Source organism: Leptidea sinapis, chromosome 28 (genome assembly GCF_905404315.1).
Source record: "Leptidea sinapis chromosome 28, ilLepSina1.1, whole genome shotgun sequence".
NCBI lineage: Eukaryota > Metazoa > Arthropoda > Insecta > Lepidoptera > Pieridae > Leptidea > Leptidea sinapis.
This window is the reverse complement of record NC_066292.1, coordinates 11474424-11484777: the sequence shown is the minus strand read 5'-3', so window position 1 is coordinate 11484777 and position 10354 is coordinate 11474424. Positions and strand designations below refer to the sequence as shown.

The following is a 10354-nucleotide window of genomic DNA, read 5'->3' as shown; positions in this document are numbered from 1 at the left end:
ACATTTTGGAAAAAATTTAATTTGTATATCTTATCCCAGAAGTGAGGGATATCATTTAAAAATAACAAATTGTTTTGATTGTTTATCAAGCTCTTATATAAAAATAAGTCTGTTTTTATGTTTAGTATTTCAATCATGCGGACTACTTTCAGGAGATGCGTGGAGATGATACGAATATTGATATTATATACTGAAGTATTATATAAATAGTTTATCTAATTAATATATTTTTTGATACATACATGGTCAGTGGTCAATATTTAACAAATATATATAATTCATTTATTGTTAGGTATTTTGGGCTTACGAATTTTAAGCTGAGACTGGCTAAGATTATTTATATTTTATTTCGATTTTAAAGTAGCTGTACTATTATAAATTTTATAACTAAAGAAACTTATTCACGCCATCATAAGAAATATTATAAACACAGTCAGAACGAATTATTTATTTTACTAAACAATGTTTATTTACAGAATACATTTACTAGCAATGAAATTTCAAGAGTTATATATAATAATAAATAATAATGATTAATGGAGATTTATTTCTATTTTGTTACATCTGAGAGTTTTCATTACCAAATATTGATCATACAAAAATAAATATTACAGACGATTTAAGCTAACAAAATGAAAACCACACTTGTGGCTGGTGAACTACAAATTACTCGAACATGACAGTTAAAATTAAACTTCGGTTAGCAGTTGGCGGAGAGACATCAAAAGATTTGAAGCCAACGCAATAATAAAAAGTGGAACTGAGCAAAAACTCCATGGAGAAATTTAAGGTAAATATTTAAAAATATGTGTTATAAATTATAGAAGGTTTTTAACTTGAATACAATATGTGAACTGCATTATTAACACAATATTAACAATTTATCTCAGTCATCTTCAACATGATTATTTCTCAATGAAATAAGAAAAACTTAAAATAGTGACTACAATATAAATCAAATGTTTGAAATATTTAAAAAAAAATTACATCATATGACAATATTGAACCTTTATTCGATGAAAACTTTATCTGTTTCACGTCATTCAGTCTGTTCCTTTTTAGGTTCGGTGCGATAAAATTAAACAAAATGTCCCTCGTCATTCCGGATAAGTTCCAACATATTCTTCGTATTATGAATACGAATATTGATGGCAAACGTAAAGTTATGTTTGCCATGACTGGCATCAAGGAGTCGGTAGATGCTATTCGAACATTGTTCTGAAGAAAGCTGATATTGATCTTGACAAACGTGCTGGAGAATGCACCGAGGAAGAGGTAGAAAAATAGTCACTATTATGTCAAATCCCAGACAATATAAGATCCCTTACTGGTTTTTGAATAGACAGAAAGATATTGTTGATGGTAAATACAGTCAACTCACCTCTTCAAGTTTGGACTCAAAACTTCGTGAAGAGCCTCTCAAGATCGGCTTAAGAAAATTAGGGCCCACAGAGGTATGCGTCATTATTGGGGTCTTCGTGTCCGTGGTCAGCACACTAAAACTACTGGAAGACGTGGAAGAACTGTTGGTGTGTCTAAGAAGAAGTAAACTTGAATAAATATTGTGATATTTTTTACTTATGAGTGAAGTGTCAGTGGTATTATTATAATATATTATATGTTAAAATAAAAAAAATACAAAAGAAACACTTTTCACGGAAACAATTATTAATCAGATTTTTAGCTTCAACCTCTTTAATAATCTATTTTTAATTCAATATAAATTAAGCACAAGATCTAAGAAATTAAGTTATTTATTTATTTTAGTTAATTTGGTTCTTAGAATCTGGTAAATATTTTTACAATATTTATTGTTTTCATTAAAACCTCAGAAAAAAAGAGCTGCTCAAAATATTATGGTAATAAAATTTTAAAGTTGTAATTAAATTTATAAGTTGTAAGTAAATTTGATATTAATAAGACTCCACAGCCGTTCTGTTCCCGGTGGACGTATATTAATGTGCGCAGATGTCCACATATCGCTAGCTTCGCGGAACTACGACGGAATCCGGTCTCTCTGCAACTGAAAGATAAACTGCACTTGTAACTTAGAGATTTTATGGATATTATTATAGTGGAAAAATATTTCCTGCTCAATAAAATATGGCTACTTTAAAACTCCTTCTATATTTGTACAATTTCACTGGGATTATACTAAATTTATTTTGGATGGAGAATTACATTTAGCTGTCCCTTTGTCTTATATTTGTAAGGCGTTTAAAGTTATTAATTTTATATTAATTTGACAGATCTGTTTTTTAAAAAATATGATTTAAATATTGTACAGAAATATAAATTATATAATATTAAAATTAATAACTGAAAATTCGAATCTTTATAAAAAAATGAGTATAAAATATATTATGCAATGAAACTTTTATTAAGTCGTCTCTGTTCTGTTATCTATCGCATGTCACATAACAGCCGGCTGCGGAGTATGGGTGAGGTTGAATCATTAGTTTCAACTACTGCTTTCAATTGATATTGTCGTTGTCTAAGCTCTGAGAAAGAGCGAGACAGATTTTTATTTCGATTAATAATTGATATTAATATGTTATTTTGTGAATAAATAAAAGTGTTTCCGTTTAAGCTTTACGCGCAATTAATTTTTTTTTTATTTAAAACAATTTTTTTAGGGTTAAAAAACTATTTCAATAGATTTTTCTGAAGGAAGTTAACTTTACTTCCATCAGAAAAAACATCTGAGTTACCCTAAAGTCGCACTTATCAAGTTTTACTTCAAAAAGTTTTCAAGTGCTTCGTGGTTTCATAAACCACACTACCACTTCTTTTCAAAAAAACTTTTGTTCGAAAAATTTTTTAGCGAATTTAGTAAACATGAAAACACTTCTCTTTTCCCATCCAGGACCCCACAAAATTACAAGTGCCTTGCTGTAGATCTACATTATTTCAGAGAAACTGTTTTTGTATGTGCATACAAATCTATAGTCACATCCCAAATATAATAAGAGAGGTATCGTCAAATAGGAATTTCTCATCTAAATTAAAAATATACCTTAGTCAAAACTGCTCATATTCATTAGATGAATATTTTCAATTAAAAAATTGACAATTTTATTTTTAATAATATAATATAATTAAATAATACTGCTACTAATCTTTTGTTAAATTTATATTATTGTACCTAATGATTTAGAAATGTATTTTTTTTAATTTGCACGTCATAAATTTGGCAAATATGTACTTTATAATATTGATGTAACATCAATCTAACATTTCTATGTGTTGTGTTTCATTCAAAATCCGCGCCAATTTGTGGCTTGGCGCGAGAGCACAGATAATTAATTGCAATTGAAAAGCTGTCTGTGTATCGCTTGTTTATTTCCTAGAGTCATTATCCCTATCCTATGGACAATCAGTAAGCTGCTTGAAACACCTGTGTTTGGTGTCTGTAAAAACCTTAATGGCCGCCCTCGTGTGACGCGATACCTTTAATCAAACCGAATTAATCCCGCTGAACCTTGTGTAAAAGCTTAAAAATATAGTGCGATTCTACTTAAAACATTATAAAGTGTGTCAGATACAGTGAAATTTAGCAGACCTGCAGTGTAATATCTTTGTGAACATCAAGAAAATCAGTGCATTGGCGTGGAGTAGAGTAGACTCTGGACTATTGGGCAGCATCGTATACGTCAAATACTTCAAGAAGAAACATGACTTGAGTTCCTTAATTTTCCTACTATAAGCAATCCTATTATTCATTCTCCTGGTAGTGCGTGGACAGCTATATTCCAATGTATATAAGATTTGTATGTTAACGTCGTATGAAATAAAAAGGGGTTTTTGAGATTAGAAGCAAATACCGTAGTGTGGATCTGAGCTGAATTAGAGCCTAACTAAAAAACAGTCCACCAAAAATATTACAATATGAAATAGCTCATTAGAGATCCACCCCTCAGACAAAAAACATTTCAGAGGATCGCCACTATTATTAGTATTTTTATGTCCTTCTAAATATACCAATCATCAAGGCAAAGTATCAACCACTATGCCAATAAAAATTTTGACTTTGACTTTCATGTTAGTATAATTTTCATTTGTTGATTCATCGCGGTTACATGACGTGCATTTGCCTCAGGAACTTAGCTTTGTTTATGCCCGTACAACTTACACACTTTACTTAGTAAGTTTTGTAATAAGTACTTCTTGTATCTAGTTCGCATACTGGAACAATTTAGTTCACAAAGATTCCAAGTTTTAAGCTCTAGAATGCTACGAGATGAAACATTCGCCTTCGAAATTCTTCATAAAATAGAAAATGCATAATAGGGATTGTTTCTATTTGAATAAAATCAGAGTTGATTCTGTTTTATACGGTAGTTTGAGAATAACAAGTTCTTTTTAATATTCTTAGTACTGTTAGGATAATTATGAAGTTTACAACAACAATGGTTCTTTAACTATTGAAAATAAATAAATATAATTATTAAATTTCCAAGCGACGGAATGAGCTTCCTTGTGCGGTGTTTCCAGGACGTTACGACAGGGGTACCTTCAAATAAAGCGCGAACACCTTCCTTATAGGAAACACTACTGTGATTCCTCTGGTGTTGCAAGAGTATGTAGGTGGCCGTGATCAGTTAACACCACACAAACAAAATGGGATTTAGGCTAAAAACATGTGCTTATTTAAAATGAGGTATAGGTTGATATGCATAAAATAATTTATCAGTAAAGTCTAAAGCCGGAGCATGCATGCAAAGTGCGTCGATAACAAACTTGATGTTCCGATAGCTATGTCCGTCTATACTAAACACTAACGCTTCTGCCCTGGACTTAACCGTTTCCGTCCATTTACCTTCCAAAATCGGTAAGTGCCACATGGCACTCGACTTTTCAGATACACCAAAATCGGAAGTGCCGTACGGCACAATATTCCCGCACCAACTTTTGACCCTTATTTTGATTATAAGATGGTTTATTTTGCATGGTCTTATAGCTTCTTTCAATAACTTTCAGATTCATTTAATCTAATCATCCTAATTAGAAACAATCTATTGCTACATGTAAAATAATATGCAATATCAGAACGCTGCGCGAGCGCCAAAATCACGCCGATCTGAAGCATACCGTGGCGCGGAGGATTTAATTGTGACTTTTATGAAAAGTGGCTTTTGTAAAGAGTTTATGAATTTATCAATGATGTTCCGGCTTTTAAATATTCTGACAAATAATTTTAAATTTTAATAGACCTCAGGTAAGGACCTGGACTGTATAATGTTAATTTAGATTTTGTTTGAAAAATGAAAATGGAGATTTTTGTTTTTTACTCCATAGGATGGGGCAGTAGTTTCGCCACGCATGTGTTTTTTATGACTGTAAAGGATGAGATGAGGAGGAGGTTCCGCTGATGATGATTGATACGCCCTGCCCATTACAATGCAGTACCGCTCAAGATTATTGAGAAACCCAAAAAAAAATTATCGGCACTACAATTGCGCTCGTCACTTTGAGACATACGATGTTCAGTCTGATTTGCCCAGCAATTTCACTAGTTACGGCGCCCTTCAGACTGAGACACAATAATCCTTACACATTTCTGCTTCACGGCAGAAATAGGCGGTGTGTGGGCGTGGTATTGTGTCGCTACCTTGCTTTTTTTGTTCATCATCATAAATAAATAATTAAAAATACAAAATTCACCTAAGCCTATGTACATTGATTGACGATTGCTGCAAATCAGAGGTCACATTGTTGCAAATATGATTGAAATCATCAATCAATTAATCATAAATCGTAAATAAATCAAACACAAAGATTGAGATTATTTTCGTATTAAAGCGACGCGGTATTTAACATAACATTACGATATCAATAGAATCCGAGGACATTTCGTAGTCCTTTTGTATTCGTATCACAAATGGTTGTGACATTGACTAATTGTCTACATACGTGGTACTGAAAGGAGCTGAGATTCTGAATTTTTGTTCAAAAGACTTATCGATGAAACGAATTCCGTTTTTATATGTAGACAACATTTAATTTAAATAATTTTTTTACATTTTATGTTAAATAGCTTAAGCCCTACTGTATCACATCAGTTTCTTATAATATGTTAGAATATTATATTTTAGATTCAATGCTTATAAATACGAATATTTATTTACACTGTTTAAATTTTTGTAGTAAAACTATCAACATCAATAATATAATGTTGTATTCAAATCACTTTTCTATAGAATTTTTGTACACCAAGTCGGTGTCAGCCAAGGTAGGTTTGTAACTACATACATACTTATAGGGGAGATGTGCTTGTGTCGCACGCGCGACGTGATGATGCGAGAGGCGAGAGAGGGGCAGCGTTGGGAGAACACCTATTCCAAAAATAATAATTATTATTTTGACTAGAATTAGATCAATTAGATTATATAAAATATTGCATATTTTGTTTTTATATAATATTATATCTATTATTTTGGAATAGTTTTTTGGAAGTATCTCTCTCTTCTTCATATATTTCTAGTAAATTCTGAATGTAGTAGTCTCTATGGTATGGTATTCATATACGAGAAACGACGGCAGAGTAGTTAGGAAGATCGATAGGATAAAGAGGAGACGTAGAATATTATGTAAACTATATGTATAATACTTTTTTTATGAAAATAAGGGACGAGACGAGCAGTGAATGAAATGAAATGAAATGAAATGAAATGAGATGAAATGAGATGAAATGAGATGAAATGAGGTGAAATGAGATGAAATGAGATGAAATGAGATGAAATGAGATGAAATGAGATGAAATGAGATGAAATGAGATGAAATGAGATGAAATGAGAAGAAATGAGATGAAATGAGATGAAAGGAGATGAAAGGAGATGAAATGAGATGAAATGAGATGAAATGAGATGAAATGAGATGAAATGAGATGAAATGAGATGAAATGAGATGAAATGAGATGAGATGAGATGAGATGAGATGAGATGAGATGAGATGAGATGAGATGAGATGAGATGAGATGAGATGAGATGAGATGAGATGAGATGAGATGAGATGAGATGAGATGAGATGAGATGAGATGAAATGAAATGAGATGAGATGAAATGAAATGAAATGAAATGAAATGAAATGAAATGAAATGAAATGAAATGAAATGAAATGAAATGAAATGAAATGAAATGATTTATTTGTATGAATAGTGGTAACATAGTTGGTAACAATTAATTGGTGTACAGCACAATTCGCCAATGTATCGGCATACAAATATTTGATTGTCAATATTGGAATTTTTATATTTATACGTCATTAATACACATTACATAGCTTTAATTCAATAATATAATATTAAATAAACATTAGTTTGTAGGTACCTCTCAAAAAATTACTTTTAAATACTATTATTTTTGGCTAAAGAATTATTTTAAGCTATAAAAGCATTTATCTATTAGCCATAATTTTAATTTTTTATGCATTAATGTTTTAGGCATCTCTCTAATATTCTTTGGAAGGTGGTTATAGATCCTAATACACATAACATTTGCGTTATTTTAATTAAGCGCTGTTCTACAGTATGGCATCAGAAGGCGAGTTGGATCTCTTAATCCTAATATGGAATAGTACTTTGATGGTTTAAAAAGTTCACCATGTTTTTTAATAAACATACAAATTTGTGTATGAAAAACATGTGACCTAAGAATATGTTAAGTCTATTATGTATATGTCTCATTTGCCCAGTAATTTCACTAGCCACGGCAGACCGAAACACAGTAATGTTGTGGTACCCATAATCTAGCCGGCTTCCTGTGCAAAGGAGCCTCCCACTGGTAAAAATATTATACTATTTTGGCACAGTTATAGCACACAAACCATATTATACAGTTAAGGAGGTCATTATTACACAGAAGAAAAATTGCACAGCTAAGTTAAATTATGGACATTAAGGTGGAATGCTTTTTACTTAAATTTCCCGGAAGGAAAACGTGTCGCGCAGTTAAGATGGACATCAAGTAGATGCTGTTACTCGCTAAAATTATATTAATGGTACTTATTTCGCTTACTTCATAATTATTGTTGAAATAATAACTGTTATGATGTCATTTAAAAGGTATCATTATATTTAGGGAAACAGGTATGTGAAAATTTAAAAGTATTACTTTATTAGACTATAATATTATTTAGACGGCGAGCTTTATGTGGTTTATTATTTCAAATGAGTTAATACGTCAATTTATTACAGCTACGGTTTGGTCAGTATTAGCACCGAGTGAGGATGGATACTTGCGTGTATTAGTATACTATTTACAATATAATATTATATTGTTTGCTTATTTTATATAGTAATGTTGTGTACAACTTTAAGATGGTTGCGTAGTTATAATTACTAGCTAAAATGTTTACTAATTGATAGGCGAAACTAAACGATGTTCGGGTTGATTCCAGCGGCGGAATTCCACCACCGTACATAACGTGCAATGTACCACCCGCATCACGTTGACGTCTGGCATTCCACAACCGCGCGTTTTCCAAGATCAATTACCGGCTGCGGTTTTCCCAAACCGATACGACTTAGGGACCTTTAAGAAAAGAGCATATTCCCATCTTAAAGGCCGGCAACGCATCTCTTAACACCTGATGTTGCGGATGTGAATGGGCGGTTGCCTCACCTCTCCCCAACCCTTATATAATTTTTTTTAATATTATTTAAATATGATTGTTACTAAGTAATTTCATTGATTAACGCGAGTATTATTACATATTTCAAACAAAACGTTTGTATTTCAAAAACTTCTGAGTTCTCTATACCTGGTGAGTATTTAGCAGCACTTTAGTTAACATGTCTAATGATAAGAATAACCCTCCAGTACTGTATAATCTATGTTAAATGCAACTTCACCTTAATGTCTGCTGTTTTAAAATGCGATAATCTATACTTAGTTTTATGGTATTTAAGCTCAGGAGTTGGGAGGTTTTTTTGAACTGCTAGTTCTCAAAAACTCAAAGGAATGCATCATCTCTAAAGACCTGAGTCTCATCCTTGATTGCATCAAATTATCTCATATCTCACGTCATGTGCACAGGTATATGACTTCAATTCTAGCAATGTTCATCTACAGTACGGTTCTTAAAAAATTACAAAAGTTCTACCTTCAGTAAAAACTTTGATATAAATCACTTTCAGGAAGAGCCTCAGAGAGCCAGACCGATATTACATGAATGAACGAAAAAAATTGACCGCAATTAAAAGCGCTTATGACCATTTTAAACTCGCTTGATTCTCAAATTATATAGTACTGCAAATCTTTATGAGTAGTTGTAAACATTTACAACCAGATTTCAATTGATTTCATATTGCATAATTTTTTTTTACCATACCCAAACAAAAGTATTAGTAAAAATACAGATAACTAAAGTATTTTATAAATATAAGTAACCTGTTCAAAAAACAATCGGGAGGGAAATTGATGGAAAAATATCAAACATTTACCAATTTAAGTAAAACAAAGCTAAAAAACACTATCCAAAATGATTCCAAGTATTTTATCAAATCCATATCCAGACCAAAGAATGATTTAGACAGACTTCATAGCAAAAGCAACTTGAACGAGAAGGGTGAATGACCAATACTGGGGTTTTTATTGAAAATTTTAAAGGAACACTTTTTTATGAGAATAAGGGACGAGATGAGCAGGACGTTCAACTAATGGGAATTGATACGCCCTGCCCATTACATTTGGACCCACTAATTGGACCTGGGACGTATATATTAAAATTAAAAATACATTTAATTAATACACCTCTAATGCAAATATTACACTTAATAAAATACTATTATTTGTACGTGCTACGTATTCATAGGGCTTAAGTCAGTGCCTGCCCGCATGGGTTGGCTTGAACCAAATGTTCAAGACGAAGCTATCCCGCTCGTAGTCACGAGTGGCGAGTGTAGGTACCTGCCATCATTTGGCTTTGCACCATTACTTGTTGAATATATTACTTGTTAAATGCATTACTTGCTGCCAATACTAAGGCATTACATGTTAAATTCATTACTTGCTGCCAATACTAACACATTACTTGTTTAACGCATTACTTGTTTAATGCATTACTTGTTGCCAATCCTGACGCATTACCTGTTGCTAATCCTAACTGCGATTTGTTAGAAGAAAGATGGAGTGTTTTATAATGTATTATTGGCTTTCTGTAAGAATATTTCTTGTATTAGTTTAATAAAGTAAAGTGTAGGCAAATAAATCGGAAATGAATAAAAAAGTTTTATAAAATACTTAAGTTGAATTCACTAAATAAAACAATTTAAGATTGTTCTATAGAACTACACACGTAATTATTACTTAGAATATTCATAATCCATCTAGAAGCGAACAAATATCTAAAGATA

The 10354-nt window shown here is 31.7% G+C and overlaps 1 pseudogene; it reads left to right on the top strand.

Annotated features, from left to right (window-relative positions):
• The first annotated feature begins 1053 nt into the window (after positions 1 to 1053).
• On the top strand, positions 1054 to 1567 carry LOC126973122 (40S ribosomal protein S18-like; annotated as a pseudogene).
• The last annotated feature ends 8787 nt before the right edge of the window (positions 1568 to 10354 follow it).